Source organism: Bombina bombina, chromosome 5 (genome assembly GCF_027579735.1).
Source record: "Bombina bombina isolate aBomBom1 chromosome 5, aBomBom1.pri, whole genome shotgun sequence".
NCBI lineage: Eukaryota > Metazoa > Chordata > Amphibia > Anura > Bombinatoridae > Bombina > Bombina bombina.
Window position 1 is genome coordinate 422,265,161 of NC_069503.1, and position 25,281 is coordinate 422,290,441.

General features: G+C 40.1%; 1 protein-coding gene across 1 annotated transcript in view; it reads right to left on the bottom strand.

The window, feature by feature from the left end:
- Nucleotides 1-25,281, bottom strand: part of TRIM71 (tripartite motif containing 71) — a 170,940-nt gene that overhangs the window by 57,141 nt on the left and 88,518 nt on the right. The window lies entirely within an intron of this gene.

A 25,281-nucleotide genomic window follows, 5' to 3' on the forward strand; every position in this document is an offset into this window, starting at 1 on the left:
CAGAAAAATTGTACTGTGTGTTTAAATAAATGTTATTGCATTGTCTGTTGCTTATGTAATTCTACAGTAATAATGGCCCTTTAAAAACATCCTATAGAAAATATTAGAGCGCAGAATTCATATCCCTGGTTATTACACACACAGCTCTCTATTCACATGTGCTGAACACCACAGCTTCATGTTGTGCTGCCTATTCACCAGTGCTTTTTTGGCACAAGCTATACAGTTCACTTCAGGCCTGTTCATTGTAACAAACTCAACCACACTGAATGCAGAATTCATAAAAAATAAAACTCCCCTGAATTTCTTCTGCATCCTGCTGAGGGGTGCTCACTATACTTCTGCATAACAAGGCATGACAAATACTGTGTGTATATATAATTTAACACTGCATAGAACACATTATTTTGTAGCTGCAATATTTATAACAATGTATGATTCATTACATTGTATAGAATATATTACAAAATGCAACAAGATGTTTTTAGCATTATACCGGATTTTAAAGGGATACTAAAACCATTTTTTTTTCTTTCACGATTCAAACAGAGCATGCGATTTTAAGCAACTTTCTAATTTACTCCTATAATCAATCTTTGTTCTCTTGGTACCTTTATTTGAAAAGCAGTAATGTATAAGCTTAGGAGCCAGCCCATTTTTTGTTAAGCACCTGGGTAGCGCTTGCTGATTGGTAGCTAACCAAGCGCTACTCAGGTGCTGAACCAAAAAATTGGTCGGATCATAAGCTTACATTCCTGCTTTTCAAATAAAAGTACCAAGAGAACAACAAAAACTTAATAGCAGTAAATTAGAACGTTGCTTAAAATTCCATGCTCTATCTGAATCATGAAAGAAAAAAATAGGGGTTGGTGTCCCTTTAAGCAGCAGTGTACTTTTGAGTAAGAATTTAAATAGCTACAGCTTAAATGTTGTATTCTTTGCTATGTTTAACAGCGCTTAAAGTATCAGCAAGTGGGTTGTGCGAGGTGTTTCTTCTGTGTGTATAGTTTTCTTGCAGGTCTACTGCTAGATGGAAAAGTGAGGGAAAGTTTTGCAATCAAGAAACGATTGTGATTCAGCCAAGCAATTATAAATGTAGGCACAGCTATCTTAAGTAGATATTTATATGAATTCTAATCTGAAATCATCTTTGAAAAATAAGGGATTTTTAAAAATGAATATTTAATGTTGTACCAGGTGCTGGAACAATGAAGAGCAAAACCAGCTGCAAGAAGTCCTTAAAAAGGTTGAAGGTTACAAGGCCCATTAGATTATATGTGATTGCGCCTCACAGCTCACCATCACTAGAAGATTAAGCCCATTTTCCTTATGAAACTCAAAGAAATGGTTATTCCGACCTGTGACCTTTCAAAATTGAGGACTTTACTGCACATATCCCGTTATGAAGAGTGGGCCTGTGGCTTAGTGTAGTGTTGGTAAATAAAGGAAGCCTATATAGTTGTGTTTTGGGGTGCCTCAGTCATAAGGAAATGCACTGTAAGGTAACTTACAGGAAAGGACTATTAAAAGAAAACATTGCAAAACAGGAGGAAAGTCCTGGGTGGCATCAGGCCCCAGCTATTTTGTTGTCCATCTGCTCTCTCAGGAGGGGGGAGGTGATGGAAATGCCCCTTGGAACTGTGTGGCCATCAATCAAGATGTGATGAATGGTCACTGAAGTTAAGCCCTGACCTGACGCTGTGACCCATCTTGCATCACTAAAGCGTTTTAATCTAGCCCTTCCTTCCAACATGAGTCAGATAGCCATGGGCTACAAAGGAGACAAAATAAGGCAATGACAATCATGCTGGTCTCTGAAGTGGCTGGCAAAAAAAAACTTGTGCTACAAAGATAGTTTGCAAATTACTAACAATTGGCTTTATCAAAAGCAAACTCTGCCTGTACACTGTAGCCATTTGTCCTAGCACATTGTACCCAGGTATCACACTGGTGGGCTAACACAGCATTCTTATTTGTAAGTTTGAAGATTGATAAAGGGTAGGGACTACATTTTTCATTAAAAACATTTTTTGTATATAAACCTTTTTTTTTTTTTTTATGTACATGTTGTTCCATTTTGCAAAACTACATATTAAAAGTAAATAAAAATCTTAGAATATCACCACTAAAGCCAAAGTTACATATAGAATGATGCTAGCAAAACAAAAAAAAAAAAACGTTTCCAGTGTAAACCAAGAAATGCATCTAATTTCCACATTAATCCTTAAACAAGGGAAAGATCCATCTAAAAAGGAGTCGTATAGGCCAATAGCACTCCTCATACACACAGATCAGACAGGCTTTTTAAATAAGTGCAACTCAGCAGCTAAAAATCAGAGAACTTTTTCTAACCATCGATTATTTTAGAAATACAGAAAAAGGCAGGAATTCAACCTATCTTGACGCCGCAATCATCGCAATAGATGCCGAAAAAGCCTTTGACTTGGTACATTATGATCACTTACTAAACACACTTTCATGCTTTGGGTTTAGGGAAAATTTCCTGAAATTGATTGAAAACTTGTACTATAGATCCTCTACAAAGCTACTTATCAACGGTCTAGAATCCTCTAGCATAACCTTACAAAGGGGCACACGTCAGGGCTGTCCTCTCTCTCCGCTCTTATTTGACATTGTAATAGAACCACTAGCCATGAAAATTAGAAGAGAGATCGAAGGCATTAAAATAGGGAGATTGGAATTGAAAATAGCACTCTATGCTGATGGTGTTCTAGTATACATTTCCAATACGATAGTTAATATCCCAAAACTATTAAAACCTAATTCACAAATTCAGAACTTTTTCAGGTTATAGAGTTAATACTAAAAAATCAAAACTTATGTGGCTTAAAAAACAAAAAACGACCCTGCCTTAGATTTACCTTTTAAGATTGTTACCAATTCTTTTAAATACCTTGGTATAAATATTTCCCCACAACCTCAAAACTGGTACACTCAACATTCCACCAGTTCTTAAACAGGTTAAAGAACATATGAAAAACTGGCAAAAGCTTCCTATTTCAATTTCAGGTCGAGTTGCTTTATTTAAGATGATTCTCCTTCCAAAAATCTTATGCATTTTGCAGAATGTTCCTGTGTTACTCAAGAATAAAGATCTAAAAGGCCTTAATATAGCACTTAGAGTTTTCATTTGGCAGAATAAAAGGACAAGAATTTCAATTAATAAATTGCATCTCCACAGAACATATGGAGGTTTTGCTCTCATATATATATATATATATATATATATATATATATATATATATATATATATATATATATATATATATATATATACATATATATATATACATATATATATATATATATATATACATACACACATATATATATATACATATATATATATATATATATACATACACACACACATACATACACATATATCCCTCGTCTGATATAATCTCGTTTTTTTGGGCAGAATTGTGGCTGATTGGATATCAAATAATAGCTTAGAGTCAAATATACTGCATCCTTTTTTACCATAGCCCTTATCCATTGCCCACTTAGGAATAAAGGTAGTCAGGTTAAACAAATTAAAACTATATATGTAGTCATACAGGCCTGGATAAAAATTGGAAAACTGCTTGGTATTAACTTGAATATCCCCAAATACCAGACGGTCTTAGGAAACCCGGAATTCCAAAATGGGACTAAAGACACAAGATTTATCATTTCGTAACTGGCATAGAAAGGGCTTGATCTTCCTGCATTAATTTATAGATAAGGATCTGTAAAATGTTAAAACATTTGATACGTTAAAGCAGGAATTTAAACTCTAACATCGCGACTTCTATACCTATTTACAAATAAGGCACTATATATTCAGTAAGACCACTGTCTATTCCTGGAGCTGGTCATGGGGGAAGTTAGATGGCTCGCCAGTACTCGCCAAAAATGGTATATATTCAATATCTACCTGGTATAATCTCTTAGCTGGACAAAGGGGTGACCTAAATTTAACAGATATAGCTACAAAATGGGACAACTTAATCCCGGGAAGTAGCATCACAGGGGCCTCCATAAAACATTTGATAAATCAAATATCACAGATTATGGTATCGGCAGACTGGAGAGAGACCAATCTAAAAACAAAATTTATGCTTACCTGATAAATTTATTTCTCTTGTGGTGTATCCAGTCCACGGATTCATCCATTACTTGTGGGATATTCTCCTTCCCAACAGGAAGCTGCAAGAGGATCACCCACAGCAGAGCTGTCTATATAGCTCCTCCCCTAACTGCCACGTCCCAGTCATTCGGCCGAAAACAAGCAGGAGAAACTATAGGGTGCAGTGGTGACTGTAGTTTAAAAATTAAAAAACACCTGCCTTAAAATGACAGCGCGGGTCGTGGACTGGATACACCACAAGAGAAATAAATTTATCAGGTAAGCATAAATTTTGTTTTCTCTTGTAAGGTGTATCCAGTCCATGGATTAATCCATTACTTGTGGGATACCAATACCAAAGCTATAGGACACGGATGAAGGGAGGGACAAGGCAGGCGCTTAAACGGAAGGCACCACTGCCTGTAAGACCTTTCTCCCAAAAATAGCCTCCGAAGAAGCAAAAGTATCAAATTTGTAGAATTCAGAAAAAGTATGAAGCGAAGACCAAGTCGCCGCCTTACAAATCTGTTCAACAGAAGCCTCATTTTTAAAGGTGGAAGGGATAACATGTCCACCCGATCTGCATACCATGTCCTGCGTGGCCATGCAGGTGCTATCAAAATCACCAAAGCTCTCTCCTGCTTGATCTTGGCAATCAGACGAGGGAGCAGAGGAAACGGTGGAAACACATAAGCCAGGTTGAAGGACCAATGCGCTGCTAGAGCATCTATCAGCGCTGCCTTGGGATCCCTGGACCTGGATCCTTAACAAGGAAGCTTGGCGTTCTGACGAGACGCCATGAGATCCAGTTCTGGTTTGCTCCAAAGTTGAATCAACTGTGCAAGTACCTCCGGATGGAGTTCCCACTCCCCCGGATGAAAAGTGTGCCGACTTAGAAAATCCGCCTCCCAGTTCTCTACTCCTGGGATATGGATAGCTGATAGATGGCAAGAGTGAACCTCTGCCCATAGAATTATTTTTGAAACCTCCAACATTGCTAGGGAACTCCTTGTTGATGAAGGCTACAGTCGTGATATTGTCCAACTGAAATCTGAAGAACCTGACCACAGCAAGCTGAGGCCAAGCTTGAAGAGCATTGCATATCGCTCTTAGTTCCAGAATGTTTATCGGAAGGAGTGCCTCCTCCTGAGTCCACGAGCCCTGAGCCTTCAGGGAGTTTCAGACTGCACCCCAGCCCAGAAGGCTGGCATCTGTCGTTACTATTGTCCAATCTGGCCTGCGGAAGGTCATACCCTTGGACAGATGGACCCGAGATAGCCATCAGAGAAGAGAATCCCTGGTCTCTTGATCCAGATTTAGTAGAGGGGACAAATCTGTGTAATCCCCATTCCACTGACTGAGCACACATCTGAGATGTAGGCGGGCAAACGGCAGTATGTCCATTGCCGCTACCATTATCAGGTAAATCTTAATTTCTACAGAATCTATCAGAGTTCCTAGGAAGGAAACTCTTGTGAGAGGGGATAGAGAACTCTTTTCTTCGTTCACCTTCCACCCCGTAAAGATTCTTGGTGCCGTAGCTAACCCAAAGGGAAAAGCCACAAACTGGTAATGCCTGTCTAGGAAGGCAAACCTGAGAAACCGATGATCTCTGTATATCGGAATGTGAAGATAAGCATCCTTTAAGTCCATGGTAGTCATATATTGACCCTCCTGGATCATAGGTAGGATGGTTCGAATAGTCTCCATCTTGAAGGATGGGACCCTGAGAAATTTGTTTAGGATCTTGAGATCTAAGATTGGTGTGAAAGTTTCCTCTTTCTTGGGAACTACAAACAGATTTGAATAGAAGCCTTGCTCCTGTTCCTCCTTTGGAACTGGGTGGATCACTCCCATAACCAGGAGGTTGAACACAATGTAAGAATGCCTCTCTCTTTATCTGGTTTGCAGATAATTGTGAGAGATGAAATCTCCCTTTTGGGGAAGAAGCTTTGAAATCCAGAAGGTATCCCTGGGACACAATTTCTAACGCCCAGGGATCCTGGACATCTCTTGCCCAAGCCTGGGAGAAGAGAGAAAGTCTGCCCCCTACTAGATCCGTTTCCGGATCGGGGGCTGATCCTTCATGCTGTTTTAGAGGCAGCAGCAGGTTTTTTTTGCCTGCTTTCATTTGTTCCAAGCCTGGTTAGGTCTCCAGACCGGCTTGGACTGGGCAAAATTTCCCTCTTGTTTTGTATCAGAGGAAGTTGAAGCTGCGCCACTCTTGAAGTTTCGAAAAGAACGAAAATTAGTCTGTTTGGTCCTTAATTTGTTGGACCTATCCTGAGGAAGGACGTGACCTTTTCCTCCAGTAATATCAGAAATGATCTCCTTCAGTCCAGGCCCGAATAGGGTCTGCCCCTTGAAGGGAATGTTGAGAAGCTTAGACTTTGAAGTAACATCAGCTGACCAGGATTTGAGCCATAGCGCCCTACGCGCCTGAATGGCAAAACCTGAGTTTTTAGCCGTTAGCTTGGTTAAATTAACAACGGCGTCAGAAACAAATGAATTGGCTAGCTTAAGAGCTTTAAGCTTGTCAAGGATATCAGCCAAAAGGGGTTTCTACCTGTAGAGCCTCTTCTAGAGACTCAAACCAGAAAGCTGCAGCAGCAGTGACTGGGGCAATGCATGCAAGGGGCTGGAGAATAAAACCTTGTTGAATAAAAATTTTCTTAAGGTAATTTTGTCCATTGGATCTAGAAAAGCACAACTGTCCTCGACAGAGATAGTTGTACGCTTCGCTAGGGTAGAGACTGCTCCCTCCACCTTAGGGACCGTTTGCCACAAGTCCCGTGTAGCGGCATCTATAGGAAACATCTTTTTAAAAACAGGAGGGGGAGAGAACGGTACACCTGGTCTATCCCATTCCTTAGTAATAATTTCTGAAAACCTCTTAGGGATTGGAAAAACCATCAGTGTAAACAGGCACTGCATAGTACTTATCCAATTTACACAATTTCTCTGAGACTACAATGACGTCACAGTCATCCAGAGTTGCTAAAACCTCCCTGAGCAACACGCGGAGGTGTTCAAGCTTAAATTTAAATGTAGACATATCAGAATCAGGTTGAAGTGTCTTCCCTGAATCAGAAAAATCACCCACAGATAGAAGCTCTCCTGCTTCGGCTTCTGCACATTGTGAGGGTATATTGGACATAGCTACTAAAGTGTCAGAGAGCTCTGTATTTGTTCTAGCCCCAGAGCTGTCTTGCTTTCCTTGTAACCCTGGCAGTTTGGACAATACCTCTGTAAGGGTATGATTCATAACTGCCGCCATGTCTTGTAAAGTATACGCAATGGGCGCGCTCAATGTACTTGGCGTCCCCTGAGCGGGAGTTATAGGTTCTGACACGTGGGGAGAGTTAGTCGGCATAACTTCCCCCTTGTCAATTTCCTCTGGTGATAAATCTTTTAAAGCCAGAATATGGTCTTTAAAATTTATAGTAGGATCAGTGCATTTGGTACACATTCTAAAAGGGGGTTCCACAATGGCTTCTAAACATAATGAACAAGGAGTTTCCTCTATGTCAGACATGTTTAACAGACAAGTAATGAGACCAGCAAGCTTGGAAAACACTTTAATAAATGTGAAAAAGCAGAATATAAAAAACGGTACTGTGCCTTTAAGGGAAAAAAACAAACACAAACTGCAAAACAGTGAAAAAAAGCAGTAGACTCTACTAAATTTTTACAGTGTGTATAATAGACTGAAATAGCAATGCACCCACTTGCAAATGGATGATTAACCCCTCAGGCTCAAAAACGAAGAAGAAAAACGGTAAAACCGTTATAAACAGTCACAAGCAAACTGCCACAGCTCTACTGTGGCTCCTACCTGCCCATAAAATGACTTTTGTAGGCACAAAAACCCTTTACAGAGGTCCTATATGTCAGGGGACTCCTTCAGGGAAGCTGGATGTCTCAGACTGTAAAAACTACTGCGCAATCAGAGCGTGAAAATAGGCCCCTCCCACCATGCACTCAAAGTGAAAAGGCCATAATAACTACTCTAGTCAGCCATGTGGAAAACTAGGCCCCAAATAAAGATTTATCACCCTCAGTAAAAAACGTTTTTTATATATCATGCAAACGTTTTACACACTAAGTAATAAGAGCAAGTAACATGAATATTACCCTTTACTGCAAGCATGATCCCAGTCGTTTAAATCACTGTAATCAGGCTTACCTTAAATATATCAGGCACTGTCAGCATTTTCTAGAACTTATCTCTCTAGAAAAAAATATACTGAACATACCTCAGAGCAGTTAATACTGCAGGCCATTCCCCAGCTGAAGTTTTCCCATACTCTTCAGTTATGTGTGAGAACAGCAGTGGACCTTAGTTACAACCTGCTAAGATCATCAAAAACCTCAGGCAAAACTCTTCTTCTAATTTCTGCCTGAGGTAAAAACAGTACAACGCCGGTACCGTTTAAAAATAACAAACTTTTGATTGAAGATAAACTACACTAATTCACCACATATCTCTTGATACTTCCTTTCTTGTCAAGAGCTGCAAGAGAATGACTGGAGGTGGCAGTTAGGGGAGGAGCTATATAGACAGCTCTGCTGTGGGTGTCCTCTTGCAGCTTCCTGTTGGGAAGGAGAATATCCCACAAGTAATGGATGAATCCGTGGACTGGATACACCTTACAAGAGAAAAGGGAAAACCCAGTGATCCTCACCCCATAAGGTTCAAGAAGTCCTATTCTGTATTGACTCACACCCCAAGAGTGTAGGACCTCTTTCGCAAAACCAGCAGGATGACGTACCGGTTGAAACACGAACCCCCTAAATAGTTTATGATTATCTGAAATTTTGACTGTCAATCAAGATATCCTTTATCTAAACCTTTTGTTTTATCTAAACCTCATGAATTTAGAGAATTAGGTAAATAGTTCTCCTAAAATCTATGCTTATTGTTATCTCTTTGAGAAGTGAAATAAATGTTCACTACAAGGTATATTGAGGTTTAGCATTAAAAAACGAAAAATTTAAAAAATGAGGTACAGAATATAAATACTAATAATGGACTGCATTTTTGTAATAGAACTTTATGGTCAATTATGATTTAACATTTGTTAACTACATCAATATGCAAGTAATATATAACCATTGTGATTTTTCTTTTTTTGTACATAAAATGACTTACCTTAATAAAAATGTTAAAAAATAAAAATAAATCTACATTTCCTATAGAAGGATAGAGATGAATAATATTTTTTTATTCTTCTTTATCATCATATAGAGCACACTAAATTAAGTATACATATAAGCCTTTTTACAGATTTTTTATAAAGTTCTTCATACAGTGTTACCCAAAATCATAACCTCCATAGAATCCAGTGATTATGCAGTGTATAATAATAATAATTATTATTGTTATTATTAAGTGTATCTCCCTTATGCACCAAAATAGATAGCAAAACAAGTTATAAAAAGGTAGATAGTGCTGTCTGCAGGGGTCGACAAATCTGTTTAAAATTTAAGAGCCAGTAGAAATATTTAAGAGCCACAGTGATATTTCTTTATTGATATATGGACAATAACCTAAAAGTTAGCAGCCAGGAGAAACATTTTGGGAGCCAGTGGCTCCCTGGCTCCTGGGTTTGTCGAGCCCTGGCTGTCTGTATTGCTTTTAAAGATAATCCCTTTATTAACCACTCCCCGGTTTGGACAACCAACAGTTTTATTCATATACATTTTTACCTCTGCAGGCTGCCTCTTTATCTCAATGCTTTTTACAGACTTGCATTTTAGCCAGTGTGGACGTATTAATAACTCCATGGGAATGAGCACAATGGTATCTATATGGCACACGTGAACTAGCAGTATCACTGTGAAAGGCTATAAAAAAAGAAACGAGACAAAGGCGGCCTGCAGGGCCTTAGAAACACACAGAAATTTAGAAGGTTATAAAGTATATTAATATAAGAATGTTGGTTTATGCAAAGCTGGGGGATGGGTAGTAAAGGCATTATCTATTTTAAAAAAAATAAAAAATGGGGAGTAGACTGTCCCTTTAAACCTGGTAATCCAGGAAGGATCCAAAAAGATACCTCTGATATACTTGATTTCACCTCAACCTGTATGAGGCAAGTGCTGCATATGTTTACATTAAAAGGGACAGTCTACCTTAAAATTGTTTTTGTTTAAAAAGATAGATAACACCTTTACTACCCATTCCCCAGCTTTGCACAACCAACATTGTTATATTAATATACTTTATAACGTTTAAATGTCTAAATTTCTGCCTGTTTCAAAGGCTCTATTGGCAGCTTCTTAATCATATGTTTTATATTTGCTTTTCACAACAGGATACTGCTAGTTCATGTGGGCCATATAGAAAAACAGAATTTATGTTTACCTGATAAATTACTTTCTCCAACGGTGTGTCCGGTCCACGGCGTCATCCTTACTTGTGGGATATTCTCCTCCCCAACAGGAAATGGCAAAGAGCCCAGCAAAGCTGGTCACATGATCCCTCCTAGGCTCCGCCTACCCCAGTCATTCGACCGACGTTAAGGAGGAATATTTGCATAGGAGAAACCATATGATACCGTGGTGACTGTAGTTAAAGAAAATAAATTATCAGACCTGATTAAAAAAACCAGGGCGGGCCGTGGACCGGACACACCGTTGGAGAAAGTAATTTATCAGGTAAACATAAATTCTGTTTTCTCCAACATAGGTGTGTCCGGTCCACGGCGTCATCCTTACTTGTGGGAACCAATACCAAAGCTTTAGGACACGGATGAAGGGAGGGAGCAAATCAGGTCACCTAAATGGAAGGCACCACGGCTTGCAAAACCTTTCTCCCAAAAATAGCCTCAGAAGAAGCAAAAGTATCAAACTTGTAAAATTTGGTAAAAGTGTGCAGTGAAGACCAAGTCGCTGCCCTACATATCTGATCAACAGAAGCCTCGTTCTTGAAGGCCCATGTGGAAGCCACAGCCCTAGTGGAATGAGCTGTGATTCTTTCGGGAGGCTGCCGTCCGGCAGTCTCGTAAGCCAATGTGATGATGCTTTTAATCCAAGAAGAGAGAGAGGTAGAAGTTGCTTTTTGACCTCTCCTTTTACCAGAATAAACAACAAACAAGGAAGATGTTTGTCTAAAATCCTTTGTAGCATCTAAATAGAATTTTAGAGCGCGAACAACATCCAAATTGTGCAACAAACGTTCCTTCTTTGAAACTGGTTTCGGACACAGAGAAGGTACGATAATTTCCTGGTTAATGTTTTTGTTAGAAACAACTTTTGGAAGAAAACCAGGTTTAGTACGTAAAACCACCTTATCTGCATGGAACACCAGATAAGGAGGAGAACACTGCAGAGCAGATAATTCTGAAACTCTTCTAGCAGAAGAGATTGCAACTAAAAACAAAACTTTCCAAGATAATAACTTAATATCAACGGAATGTAAGGGTTCAAACGGAACCCCCTGAAGAACTGAAAGAACTAAATTGAGACTCCAAGGAGGAGTCAAAGGTTTGTAAACAGGCTTAATTCTAACCAGAGCCTGAACAAAGGCTTGAACATCTGGCACAGCTGCCAGCTTTTTGTGAAATAACACAGACAAGGCAGAAATCTGTCCCTTCAGGGAACTTGCAGATAATCCTTTTTCCAATCCTTCTTGAAGGAAGGATAGAATCTTAGGAATCTTAACCTTGTCCCAAGGGAATCCTTTAGATTCACACCAACAGATATATTTTTTCCAAATTTTGTGGTAAATTTTTCTAGTTACAGGCTTTCTGGCCTGAACAAGAGTATCGATAACAGAATCTGAGAACCCTCGCTTCGATAAGATCAAGCGTTCAATCTCCAAGCAGTCAGCTGGAGTGAAACCAGGTTCGGATGTTCGAACGGACCCTGAACAAGAAGGTCTCGTCTCAAAGGTAGCTTCCAAGGTGGAGCCGATGACATATTCACCAGATCTGCATACCAAGTCCTGCGTGGCCACGCAGGAGCTATCAAGATCACCGACGCCCTCTCCTGATTGATCCTGGCTACCAGCCTGGGGATGAGAGGAAACGGCGGGAACACATAAGCTAGTTTGAAGGTCCAAGGTGCTACTAGTGCATCCACTAGAGCCGCCTTGGGATCCCTGGATCTGGACCCGTAGCAAGGAACTTTGAAGTTCTGACGAGAGGCCATCAGATCCATGTCTGGAATGCCCCACAGCTGAGTGACTTGGGCAAAGATTTCCGGATGGAGTTCCCACTCCCCCGGATGCAATGTCTGACGACTCAGAAAATCCGCTTCCCAATTTTCCACTCCTGGGATGTGGATAGCGGACAGGTGGCAGGAGTGAGACTCCGCCCATAGAATGATTTTGGTCACTTCTTCCATCGCTAGAGAACTCCTTGTTCCCCCCTGATGGTTGATGTACGCAACAGTTGTCATGTTGTCTGATTGAAACCGTATGAACTTGGCCCTCGCTAGCTGAGGCCAAGCCTTGAGAGTATTGAATATCGCTCTCAGTTCCAGAATATTTATCGGTAGAAGAGATTCTTCCCGAGACCAAAGACCCTGAGCTTTCAGGGCTCCCCAGACCGCGCCCCAGCCCATCAGACTGGCGTCGGTCGTGACAATGACCCACTCTGGTCTGCGGAATGTCATCCCTTGTGACAGGTTGTCCAGGGACAGCCACCAACGGAGTGAGTCTCTGGACCTCTGATTTACTTGTATCTTCGGAGACAAGTCTGTATAATCCCCATTCCACTGACTGAGCATGCACAGTTGTAATGGTCTTAGATGAATGCGCGCAAAAGGAACTATGTCCATTGCCGCTACCATCAACCCGATCACTTCCATGCACTGAGCTATGGAAGGAAGAGGAACGGAATGAAGTATCCGACAAGAGTCTAGAAGCTTTGTTTTTCTGGCCTCTGTCAGAAATATCCTCATTTCTAAGGAGTCTATTATTGTTCCCAAGAAGGGAACCCTTGTTGACGGAGATAGAGAACTCTTTTCCACGTTCACTTTCCATCCGTGAGATCTGAGAAAGGCCAGGACGATGTCCGTGTGAGCCTTTGCTTGAGGAAGGGACGACGCTTGAATCAGAATGTCGTCCAAGTAAGGTACTACAGCAATGCCCCTTGGTCTTAGCACAGCTAGAAGGGACCCTAGTACCTTTGTGAAAATCCTTGGAGCAGTGGCTAATCCGAAAGGAAGCGCCACGAACTGGTAATGCTTGTCCAGGAATGCGAACCTTAGGAACCGATGATGTTCCTTGTGGATAGGAATATGTAGATACGCATCCTTTAAATCCACCGTGGTCATGAATTGACCTTCCTGGATGGAAGGAAGAATAGTTCGAATGGTTTCCATCTTGAACGATGGAACCTTGAGAAACTTGTTTAAGATCTTGAGATCTAAGATTGGTCTGAACGTTCCCTCTTTTTTGGGAACTATGAACAGATTGGAGTAGAACCCCATCCCTTGTTCTCTTAATGGAACAGGATGAATCACTCCCATTTTTAACAGGTCTTCTACACAATGTAAGAATGCCTGTCTTTTTATGTGGTCTGAAGACAACTGAGACCTGTGGAACCTCCCCCTTGGGGGAAGCCCCTTGAATTCCAGAAGATAACCTTGGGAGACTATTTCTAGCGCCCAAGGATCCAGAACATCTCTTGCCCAAGCCTGAGCGAAGAGAGAGAGTCTGCCCCCCACCAGATCCGGTCCCGGATCGGGGGCCAACATTTCATGCAGTCTTGGTAGCAGTGGCAGGTTTCTTGGCCTGCTTTCCCTTGTTCCAGCCTTGCATTGGTCTCCAAGCTGGCTTGGCTTGAGAAGTATTACCCTCTTGCTTAGAGGACGTAGCACCTCGGGCTGGTCCGTTTCTACGAAAGGGACGAAAATTAGGTTTATTTTTTGCCTTGAAAGGCCGATCCTGAGGAAGGGCGTGGCCCTTACCCCCAGTGATATCAGAGATAATCTCTTTCAAGTCAGGGCCAAACAGCGTTTTCCCCTTGAAAGGAATGTTAAGTAGCTTGTTCTTGGAAGACGCATCAGCCGACCAAGATTTCAACCAAAGCGCTCTGTGCGCCACAATAGCAAACCCAGAATTCTTAGCCGCTAACCTAGCCAATTGCAAAGTGGCGTCTAGGGTGAAAGAATTAGCCAATTTGAGAGCATTGATTCTGTCCATAATCTCCTCATAAGGAGGAGAATCACTATCGACCGCCTTTATCAGCTCATCGAACCAGAAACATGCGGCTGTAGCGACAGGGACAATGCATGCAATTGGTTGTAGAAGGTAACCCTGCTGAACAAACATCTTTTTAAGCAAACCTTCTAATTTTTTATCCATAGGATCTTTGAAAGCACAACTATCCTCTATGGGTATAGTGGTGCGTTTGTTTAAAGTGGAAACCGCCCCCTCGACCTTGGGGACTGTCTGCCATAAGTCCTTTCTAGGGTCGACCAAAGGAAACAATTTTTTAAATATGGGGGGAGGGACGAAAGGAATACCGGGCCTTTCCCATTCTTTATTAACAATGTCCGCCACCCGCTTGGGTATAGGAAAAGCTTCTGGGAGCCCCGGCACCTCTAGGAACTTGTCCATTTTACATAGTTTCTCTGGGATGACCAACTTGTCACAATCATCCAGAGTGGATAATACCTCCTTAAGCAGAATGCGGAGATGTTCCAACTTAAATTTAAATGCAATCACATCAGGTTCAGCCTGTTGAGAAATGTTCCCTGAATCAGTAATTTCTCCCTCAGACAAAACTTCCCTGGCCCCATCAGACTGGGTTAGGGGCCCTTCAGAGATATTAGTATCAGCGTTGCCATGCTCTTCAGTATCTAAAACAGAGCAGCCGCGCTTACGCTGACAAGTGTTCATTTGGGCTAAAATGTTTTTGACAGAATTATCCATTACAGCCGTTAATTGTTGCATAGTAAGGAGTATTGGCGCGCTAGATGTACTAGGGGCCTCCTGAGTGGGCAAGACTCGTGTAGACGAAGGAGGGAATGATGCAGTACCATGCTTACTCCCCTCACTTGAGGAATCATCTTGGGCATCATTGTCATTATCACATAAATCACATTTATTTAAATGAATAGGAATTCTGGCTTCCCCACATACAGAACACAGTCTATCTGGTAGTTCAGACATGTTAAACAGGCATAAACTTGATAACAAAGTACAAAAACGTTTTAAAATAAAACCGTTACTGTCACTTTAAATTTTAAACTGAACACACTTTATTACTGCAATTGCGAAAAAACATGAAGGAATTGTGCAAAATTCACCAAATTTTCACCACAGTGTCTTAAAGCCTTAAAAGTATTGCACACCAAATTTGGAAGCTTTAACCCTTAAAATAACGGAACCGGAGCCGTTTTAAACTTTAACCCCTTTACAGTCCCTGGTATCTGCTTTGCTGAGACCCAACCAAGCCCAAAGGGGAATACGATACCAAATGACGCCTTCAGAAAGTCTTTTCTAAGTGTCAGAGCTCCTCTCACATGCGACTGCATGCCATGCCTCTCAAAAACAAGTGCGCCACACCGGCGCGAAAATGAGGCTCTGCTTATGCTTTGGGAAAGCCCCTAAGGTATAAGGTGTCTAATACAGTGCCTGCCGATATTATTATATCAAAATACCCAGATAAAATGATTCCTCAAGGCTAAATATGTGTTAATAATGAATCGATTTAGCCCAAAAAAAATCTACAGTCTTAATAAGCCCTTGTGAAGCCCTTATTTACGATCGTAATAAACATGGCTTACCGGATCCCATAGGGAAAATGACAGCTTCCAGCATTACATCGTCTTGTTAGAATGTGTCATACCTCAAGCAGCAAGAGACTGCATACTGTTCCCCCAACTGAAGTTAATTGCTCTCAACAGTCCTGTGTGGAACAGCCATGGATTTTAGTTACGGTTGCTAAAATCATTTTCCTCATACAAACAGAAATCTTCATCTCTTTTCTGTTTCTGAGTAAATAGTACATACCAGCACTATTTCAAAATAACAAACTCTTGATTGAATAATAAAAACTACAGTTAAACACTAAAAAACTCTAAGCCATCTCCGTGGAGATGTTGCCTGTACAACGGCAAAGAGAATGACTGGGGTAGGCGGAGCCTAGGAGGGATCATGTGACCAGCTTTGCTGGGCTCTTTGCCATTTCCTGTTGGGGAGGAGAATATCCCACAAGTAAGGATGACGCCGTGGACCGGACACACCTATGTTGGAGAAACAATGTGTTCACGCCCGAGAAGTTATTTAAGATTTAGCACAGTACTAACTGCAAGTCAATAGATAATAAATACAAAGTCATGTGATCAGGGGGCTGTCAGAAGATGCTTAGATACAAGGTAATCACATAGGTAAAAAGTATATTAAAGTGAAGGTAAAGTCAAACGCTCTATTATAAACAATTATAGATATCAAGGCAAATAAATATAAGTTTCATTCATCAATATTCCCCAAAATATATATTACCTGAGATATCTTATTTCATTGTCATGCAAATCGGCTTTCCGAAAATCAACCCGTACAATGTTTTTTTTATTATAAAGAACGATCACGTGTTTGAGCCATCCAATTGATTCTTTGGCCGTTAGGCGGCCGTCAAATTTCGTCATCAACAGATGGGTCTATATGCGCATGCGTAACATTTTCTACTTCTCATTGTCCAAGCGCGCGTCCTCGTTTTGCGAATGCACAGTATAAACTTTAGGTTGTAGTCCTAGTAGGAGCTGCCGAGGAACTCAGACGGCAACAAATCTGAAACATTTTCGCATGCGCAGTAGAGAGCGACAACCGGGAATAATGCATGCGCAAATATCGTTTAGAAAAAATTATGCGCATGCGCTGTTATTCAATGCTCGATGTGCACGAGCGTAGTAGACATGTATAGAGCGGGTGGGACCGCTCTATACGTCACAGTATCATAAACCCGGAAATTGAGGATGGGAGGAGAATCTGCACGGAACGGTAACAAAACTATTGTTAGAAAAATACCTAAATAACTAAATATTTGTAAAAAAAACAAACCTAGCGACTGGATTGTAGTTATTAAAAGGATACTAAATACCATTGCTGCTTAACAAAACTTTACCTTCACTTTAATGTAACTGTGTTGGTTGTGAAAAACTGGGGAATGGGTAATAAAGGGAATATCTATCTTTTAAAACAATAAAAATTATATTGTAGACTGTCCCTCCAACTCATTTCTTCCTGCTACTAAAGGGATAGGAAAGTCAAAATTAAACTTGCATGATTCAGATAGAACATGTCAATTTAATTAAGATACTTTTAAATTCATTTCTATTTTCAAATGTTCTTCGTTCTCTTAGTATCCCTTTTTGAAAAAGAATATGCACATATCCTTTACTAGTGGGTACTAACTGCCAATTGGTGCCTGTACACATTTGTCTCCTGTGATTGGCTAGCTAGATGTGTTCAGCAAGCAGCCAGAAGTGCAATGCTGCTCCTTCAGCAAAAGATAACAAGAGAATGAAGCAACTTTGATAATAGAAGTACATTTGAAAGTTGTTAACAATTGTATGTTGTATCCAAATCATGAAAGAAAGACCTTTAAGCTAGTTATAAGTCTCCTTGTGTATGTCTCATACACTACTTCACTCTCTCCTCCTGCCTCTGCTCAGCCACTTTTTTCAAGACTAGGATACGGAAAGTGTATGAGACACACAGAAGGAGGCTTCCACCTTGCTTAAAGTGGCAGAAAGAAACAAGTTAGGATAATCACCTGTGGTATTACACATATGATGTACACATATGTGGCACTTGCCTTATACAGACTTAGGTGGAATCAAGTAAGTAGACCTTGAAGATGGATCTTTTTGGATGGACATACATACATATATTATATAAGCTTGAGAAAGGGGCAGGAGCCCCGAAACGTTGCTCTAATAAAAGGTTCTGCCTTTGAAATCGAGTGCTACCTTCATTCTCTATATATTATTTCCTGGGGATCTGAAGGGTGATCCTAGAAGGTATTGCACCGGACATTATCAATACAAAGAAATTGATTTCCTATTTGGAAGTGTGTGCGAATCCTATTTGCTCTCATTGTATGTATGTATGTATGTATGTATGTATGTATGTATGTGTGTGTGTGTGTGTGTGTGTGTGTGTGTGTGTGTGTGTGTGTGTGTATGTATGTATATATATATATACATACATACACATACATACACACACATACATACATATATACATACATACATACATATACACACATACATACATATATACATACACACACACACACATACATACATATATACATATATACATACACACATACATACACACACACATATATACATACACACACACACACATACATACATACATATATACATACACACACACACACATACATATATACATAGATACATACATACATACATACATATATACATACACACACATACATACATACATACATACACACACACACACACACACATATATACATACACACACACACACACATATATACATACACACACACACATACATACATACATACATATATACATACATACATATACATACACACATACATACACACACACACTATATTATCATGAATAAAAAAAATCCAAAACCATCAATACTTGAGCTTTGTGAAGCTATCTGGGGCCTCACTGGCAAGGAAGAATGTAAAGCTCCTGCTGTCACTGAAATAGCTGTGTACGTTCTAAATAAAAGAGATGGAATTCTGTTGATGTAATTAATAGAACATTCTTGGTTGCTACATTATAAGGAGGGCTATGAAGCTATGCCCTTCACTGTTATAACCTTGTATAATTCCAAGAATGTGTATCTCTTAATTAACCTATTTTTCTTATAAGTCTTACAGAAGCTTTTGTTTGTCTGTTAATAAGAGCAGGAAGCTAATAAGAATTAGTAATAAAAAACGCAGTTTCAATTTCTGGTTTACAAAGATACTGGTCTTCATAGGCACAAATATACTAAATATATGGATTACCCTTGTCCTTTCAATAAACAGATACATTCAGCAATAATGTGTTTGACACCCCTGACAAATTAAAAGCTGCACCAATAATTAGTCTCCAATCCCATGGACATTTCAAATATTTAAATTCTAAATAAATCAGAACAAAATCTGCACTGCATAAATGTACCCTGTCAGTACATTTGTGGTACAAAATTATTGGTTTAAGGTAACTAAATAAAATCACTAGGAGGGTATCCTCCCCTATTTACTTGCTCATTTGCATACCCTTACCCATAATCCCATGCTCCTGTGGAAATGTAATTAGTTTGAGGTTTTCTGTGGAAAAATGTCCAGCTATGTCATACAATGATCTATATTTTACAATCAACATGTAAAACACATTTCCTGATATACAAGACCCAATGTATCTATATATTAACATGCAAAGGGTGTCCCTATAATTTTGAGGAACAGAGAAGCAAAATAAGTTATCTGATTTAACACACATTTATTCTTACAGGTTTATTTTTAACCTCTTAACAGGAATTTCAGAGAAAAACTTACACAAAAGACCAGAGCATTTTTGCTATCACTGCATTTAAACAGAAATAGAGCCGTTTTTATTTACCTATCAAAACTATATATTGATCTAGGCCCATTTTGGTAAATTTCGCTGCATTACGCGATCATATTAAAAATGTGTTAACTTTATCACAAACTTTGGGGTTTTCACTGAAATTATTTTGTATGCAGTCATAACACAATTAGTTGTAAAAGCTTCTCTGGGATCCCCTTTGTTCAGGTATAGCAGACATACATGGCTTTGCCATTGGTTTTTGGTAACTAAAAGGCCGCTAAAATGCCACTGCGCACAATAATTCTGAAATTCCGGGCAGTGAAGGGGTTATTCAGCTATCTTCTAAGGTTAAGTTTAGCTGTAGTGTAGAGATTACCCTTACAGCTGACAGCTCCCACCAGTCTCCCCCTCTGCATCGGTAATCTCCTGCACTACTATTTTTTGCACTGCACCACTGGTGGAGCATGCAGAAATAGCTCAAACTCGCCGCTGTCAGCGAGATTGCAGCAGAAAGAGCCCAGGACATAGGGTCCTTAAGGGCTACATGACCAGTGCTGTATGCCCTGTACAGCGCTGGTGATTAAGGGGTTAATGTGTAGGACATAATGCAGTTCTTGTGTATAGTGAGATTAAAACTAATAAGAGTTGTCATTGCCAAAAGAAAACATGAACATCCTTATAAATCAGGGGGTTTCAAACCTGTCCTCAGGGAGGCTTGAAGACAGGTTTAGATTATTACAGGCCAGATTATTAACCTGCTTTTACCCAAGGTAATCCTGAAAATCTGTCCTGTTAGGGGTTTATAAACCTATCCCCAAGCCTCCTTTTTATAGATGAACCAATGTATTCTCACAAAATAATATATAGTCATCAATATATTATTCTACCATATGCCACGCTCTTTAAAGAGCAGCACTATCTTATCCTTCTGTCTTTGTTTATCCCTGTCTTGAATTTATTTGCAATGTGCCAGAAAGTCACCCCTTTTTATGGATGCTTCTTTGCTAAACATATTTTCCCCACTCTCCACCAATATAGCTTATTTTTGACTGTCCCTTTAAGTTTCCAAGAAAGAAAAAAAAAATTTTTTGCTTTTAAATAATTGGTATTTACATTTTTACCTTTTCATATCTTGACATAGGAGGAATTACTGGTTTTATAGGAGAAAAACAAAGCAAAAACACAACATATATTGACATGAGTGGGAAGGTCAAAGGCCATAACAGTTGTATATCATCAATGGGCTCAGCTGCCACTAACACAAAAAATGGCCTCGATATGAAAATAAGGGCACACAAGTATGTTTAAAGCTATACTGTGTAGGTGAATTTCAGGTTTTATTGTGTAAAAACAAGGCTGGTTGAAGCACTGGACAGTACTTAAAAGGACATGAAACTCAAAAAAAAAAAAAATTTCATGATGCAGACAGGGCATGCAATTTTAAACAGCTTTCCAATTTAATCTAATTTGTTTGGTTCTCTTTGTATATGCAATATATACCTAGGTAGGCTCATAAGTGCTGGTACAGCTTTAAAAAAAATCTATGCTTACCTGATAAACGTATTTCTTTCTTGACACGGTGAGTCCACGGATAATCAATTACTGTTAGGAATATCACTCCTGGCCAGCAGGAGGAGGCAAAGAGCACCACAGTATCGCTTCCCTTCCCACAATCCCCAGTCATTCGACCGAAGGAAAAGGAGAGAAAGGAAATAAGGTGCAGAAGTGCTGGAGGTTTATATAAAAAAAAAACACTGTCTGAAAACAGGGAGGGCCGTGGATACATTTATCATCAGGTAAGCATGCATTTTGTTTTCTTTCTTAAAGGATTACTTTCTGTTATAATTTTTAAGCTAAACAACTAACATATTAAAGTTAATAAACATTAATTAAAACCTACTGACCTATATTTTCTCCAAAACGAAGTTTCATAACGTTCTAAAAGTTATATCTTTTATTCGCCGATGATGTCACGTTATCCTGCCCACTATTTTCAGCACTGCATGTTCAAAATACTTAAACCAATAACTTTGTGTTTAAAGCGCCATTTTGAAACCTAGGTATTGTAAACTGATTGGTACAGAGCAAAGGATACCCACGGAGTGGGTTTGGAAAACAATTAAATTTGCAGACAAGATTTCTGATATACGGTAGAGATATGTTAATGAAATGCTATTGATAAAAAGCGTATTTGGGGTAGTTAGTTAGTAACAGGCATAGAAAATATTTACTTACAGTGGCCCTTTAAGACACAGTGAGTCCACGGATCATCAATTACTGTTGGGAATCAATACCCAAGCTGGAGGACACAGATGATACGGGAGGGCATAACAGGTAACCTAAACAGAAGGCACCACTGCTTGCAGAACCTTTCTCCCAAAACAAGCCTCCGCCGAGACAAAAGTATCAAATTTATAGAATTTACGAATCTGTTCTACAGAGGCCTCGTTCTTCAAGGGCCAAGAAGAAGACACCGCCCTAGTGGAGTGACTGGAAAGATAACACAAAGCGTATCCCAGATTCAAAGTAAAGATATTTCAAGCTTTAATGGTGCACACAATCTATTGCACTTACAAGAGATAAAATGCCTTATAAAAGAGAGTATTTCTACTCCATACAAATCAGCAGGTAGCAACCTCTGGTCCTCTTGTGGCTCTACAGTCTTTAACCTCCTTCAGGGGGTACCTCTACCAGAAGCGGAAAATTACTGGGAATGAAGTCAGGGTAACCTTGCTGAAAAATTGTAATGTTCACAAAAAACAGGTCTTTCTCTTGCAAGGGATTGCCAAAAGCTTAGATATAGAAGAAACATCAGCAGACCAATATTTAAGCCATAGTACTCTACGCGCCAAGATAGCAAAGCCAGATATTTTGGGTCGCAACTTAATGACCTGCAAAGAAGTGTCAGTGATGAAGGAATTAGCTAACTTCAGAGCCTTTATCCTATCCTGAATCTCTTCCAAGGAGTTTCGGCTTGCAGGGATTCAGACAAGGCATCAAACTAATAAGCAGCCGCACTGGTTACTGTAGCAATACACACCGCCGGTTGCCATTGTAACCCCTGATGAATATACATCTAATTTAGAAAGACCTCCAGTTTTTTATCCATAGGATCCCTGAAAGAGCAGCTATCCTCAAAAGAAATAGTAGCTCTCTTGGCCAAAGTGGAAATCGCCCCTTTCACCTTTGGGACCGTCTGCCACCACTCTTTGATGGAGTCGGCCACTGGGAACATTTTCCTAAAAACAGGAGAGGGAGAAAAGGGAATTCCTGGTCTCTCCCATTCCCTGGTAATAATCTCCATAGCACGGTCTGGCACTGAAAAAACCTCCCCAGGAGAGGGAACATCAAAGTACCTATTTAATTTAATGGTTTTTTTTAGGGTTGACGACGATAGGCGTATCTGAGTCGTCCAAAGTAGCTAAAACCTCCTTTAGCAAAACACGGAGGTGCTCAAGCTTGAATCTGAAGAAAACCACTTCAGTATCAGAAGAGGTAATTACACTGTCCAAATCTGAGACTTCACCCTCAGAGGCTACCAAAGTATCTTCCTCTTCCGATCTCTGGTTAGCCTGAACCGAATCAGTCACCCTACCTTCTGTGTCTTTACATTTCCTCTTACCTTTCCCCTGCAGTAAGGGAATGGACGCTAACGCCTCAGATACAGCTGAGGACACCTGGGCAGCAATTTCTGCCTTCAAAAACACTTCATCAAGTGGAGAGGAACCACAGGGCACTGCCTGAGGTGGCAATGAGATTTGGGGCACTTGAGGAGACTGTGGCATTGCCTGAACAGTATCCCCATGAGAGAATGGTGGCTCCGAAGCAAATAGTCTGTCTTTAAACATCAAAAAGGCAAAGGAGGTTCAACATGGGCATTCAAACAGAGTTTGCACTCCATATCCAGCATAGACTCGAAGTCCATCTTGCATGAATATTGTAATAACCCCAAAAAAAAAATCATTTGTACCGTCTCTAACTTGAAACGTTATCCCCCAAGCAACAGAACGTTGGTTTCAGAGTCTCTCTTACTTAAGGCTTCCTGTTAATTCTAGCAACGTATTCACAGAAACCCTATCCCTCTATGGCCAAACAAATTAAACTATCAGGCTCCTATACACCTCAGCACTTTTAAGCTGAGGTGCCTACCTGATCCTGTCTGGCGCAGGGCGAAGAAGCACATGCTGTTCGCTGCTGCGTGAACAAAACTCCAAGCCGATATGCACGGGAGAAGAGTGCAAAGTAAAAGAGCGCTTTGCGACTAGAGGAGGAGCTCTGCCCCTCGTGACGTCAGAGTTGGTTCCGATACAAAAGTAAAGGAATGGCAGCCCAAAAATAAAAACAAGTCCCCTCTAAACAAAACGACTGTTCACCAGAGTAGACGGAAACAGAGCCACCAACAATAAAATGTAAGCATTTATAGCCAAAAACGATAAATCATCATTCTCACTCAAAGGACATAACGTCCTGGCCACCAGCAGTACCCAGTAACCTGTCTCATGTATCCTGTAATCAGGATAACTAAGCCCCATAATAATGCAGCAGAAACAAAGTGCCAGGATTTTTCACACACAACACTTACCTGCATCTCTGCTGTCCGACAGAAGAACATCTCACCTGGTATGAGAGGAAGCCACTCCTCACAAAAACCTAGGATAGAAGGACAGAGTAACCCTTACCTGGCATTCTGATTGAGGGCAGCAACTTGTTAGGAAAACGCAGTGAGGCCCACCCCACAAGTCCTGACTGATTAAAAGCTACCGCAGCCCTACTGAAGAGACCAACGTGGAGTACAGCTAAACCCTGCTTGTGATGGAACATCAAACCAAGCCTGCTCTGGCTTCAAAATAAAAAAATCTTGATAGAAGAATCTTATTCAGACACCTATAAATTCACCTCCTCCTTGCACTGAAGGCAAAGAGAATGACTGGGGGTTGTGGGAAGGGAAGTGATACTTAACAGCTTTGCTGTGGTGCTCTTTGCCTCCTCCTGGCCAGGAGTGATATTCCCAAAAGTAATGGATGATCCGTGGACTCACCGTGTCAAGAAAGAAAAAAATCCAAAGAAAATAAATAAATAAATCAGGGCTACGTAATACTACATACTAATTGTTTTATTTACAGACATTTTTTACTGAGACTTGTGATGCCAATGTTAAAATGGAATCACAAGAAAATAATACTGTGAAGGTAAATTATAATTTTATCTTGAGCCGCAACACACTTGTGTACAAGGCATTGTAGTTTTTCTTACACACGGGAGAAAGCGACACTTAAAATATACAAAATACATTTGGAGTAAAAACTCTATGAATTAGCAGGAAATATATGTTCATTCATGCACATTGATACTGGTGTATTAATACTCATAAGGACTCTTTTTTGGTGGACAAAGACCAGCCTCCATATTTATGTTGCTCGATAAGTAAAAGTTGGTTTAAATCAAGCACAGGAACAAGCATTTGCAAAAAATAAACACAAATACCTTATGAATTGCCTTCTAATAGATGGGATGACAATCAAGGTCTCTTTCTTGTAAACAGGAACTCTAATATCCTGCAATTTAACCTTCACCATTAATGTCTCTACATGTTTGCTATAATGTTGATGATAGGAAAGGGC